General features: G+C 40.8%; 1 non-coding gene across 1 annotated transcript; it reads left to right on the forward strand.

Moving 5' to 3' along the window:
- The first annotated feature begins 1,008 nt into the window (after positions 1 to 1,008).
- On the forward strand, positions 1,009 to 1,115 carry LOC141634754 (small nucleolar RNA R71). Its single transcript, XR_012539478.1, has one exon. It is a non-coding gene; the product is annotated as a small nucleolar RNA R71 (small nucleolar RNA).
- Positions 1,116 to 1,691: the final 576 nt, after the last annotated feature.

Below are 1,691 nucleotides of genomic sequence, written 5' to 3' on the forward strand. Positions count from 1 at the left end.
TTGTCTTCATTTTTCTTTGAACTTTCTTCTTTTGATGATTCCCCTTCTTTGGGGCTTTGCACAATTTCTTCCTTTTCACTAGCTTCCACAACTTCATCCTCAACTTGCTTCTTCGGTGCCTCATACCTTGTACCACTTCTCAAGTGAATGGCACTAACCGTTTCATGTCTAGGGGGATTACTTTGTGGTGGTAATTGCCCCTTTTGTCTTTGTGAGCTTGAAGATGCTAGTTGAGTCAATTGTGTTTCCAACATCTTGGTGTGAGCTAGAATGTTGTTGATGGTGGTGTCTTTTGCTTGGCTATCTTTTTGCATTTGAGTGAAAAATTCTTGTTGATTCTTTTGCATTTGGAGGACCGCTTTTTGGACATCAAAACCTTGGTCATTTTGGTGATTGTATGGATTTTGATTTTGGTAACCTTGGTTTTGATTGTAAAAGGGTCTTTGATTTTGGTTCCTCATGGGTGGTGGAGTGTATGTTGTTTGAGGGTTTTGAACATTTTGGCTTTTGTATGAGAGATTTGGATGGAACTTGGTGTTTTCATTGTAAAAATTTGAATAAGGGGTACCACTTTTGTAAGCTTGGAAAGCATTAACTTGTTCGGTTGTTCCCCTACACTCACTTGGGTCATGACCCAAAGTTCCACAATTCTCACATATCCCACTTGGGATTGATGAGGATGCCGTCATGGCATTGACATGATGCTTTGATGATTTCGAGTTTTCCTCAAGTCTAGCCATAGCTTGTTCAAACTTCAAGTTGATTGTGTCAATGTGAGCACTAAGTTGAGCACCCAATTGAGTAACGGAGTCCACTTCATGCTTTCCTCCTCTAGTAGCCTTGCGAGGTCTACTATATTGTGAATTATGGACCGCCATTTCCTCAATATTGTTCCATGTTTGATTGTCATCAACTTCGGTGAACATTCCATTTGATCCCATATTGAGAATGTTCCTTGAATCTTCATATAAACCGTTCCAAAATTGTTGCACTAAAAACCATTCGCTAAGTCCATGGTGAGGACATGAGCGACAAACACCTTTGAACCGTTCCCAAGCTTCATACAAAGATTCTTCATCCCTTTGCTTAAAACCCGTAATTTGAGCTCTTAGCATGTTAGTCTTTTCCGGTGGGTAGAATTTTTTGTAGAAAGCTAGAGCTAACTTCTTCCAAGAATCTATTCCAAGGGTGGCCTTATCAAGGCCCTTCAACCATTGCTTTGCGGTGCCGATTAACGAAAAAGGAAATAAGACCCATCTAATTTGGTCTTGAGTCACGCCCGTTTGAGAGATAGCATCACAATAATCGCAAAAGGTTTCCATATGAGAATGAGGGTCCTCACTAGGCATTCCCCCGAATTGGCTCCTCTCAACTAGTTGGTTGAAGGCGGACTTGGCAATAAAATTACCGGTGAGATGTTGCGGTGTAGGAGTACCATTTGGTAGATTCTCCTCGGTGGGTATAGAGTGTGACGAGAATTTAGGCATTGTAGGTGGATTTTGTGGGATATTGTGTAATGGGTTTTCTTCTCCTTCTATTGCGAAAGGATTGACAAAATCACTAGTGGGTTGAACAACTTCACCAACACCTCTCAAATTCCTCCTAACAAGTCTCCTATTATTCGTCAAGGTTCTTTCGATTTCACGGTCAAAAGGTAACAAATCACTTTGTAACCTTCTAGACATGCAAAA

Source organism: Silene latifolia, chromosome Y, assembly GCF_048544455.1.
Source record: "Silene latifolia isolate original U9 population chromosome Y, ASM4854445v1, whole genome shotgun sequence".
In the NCBI taxonomy this organism is placed as follows: domain Eukaryota; kingdom Viridiplantae; phylum Streptophyta; class Magnoliopsida; order Caryophyllales; family Caryophyllaceae; genus Silene; species Silene latifolia.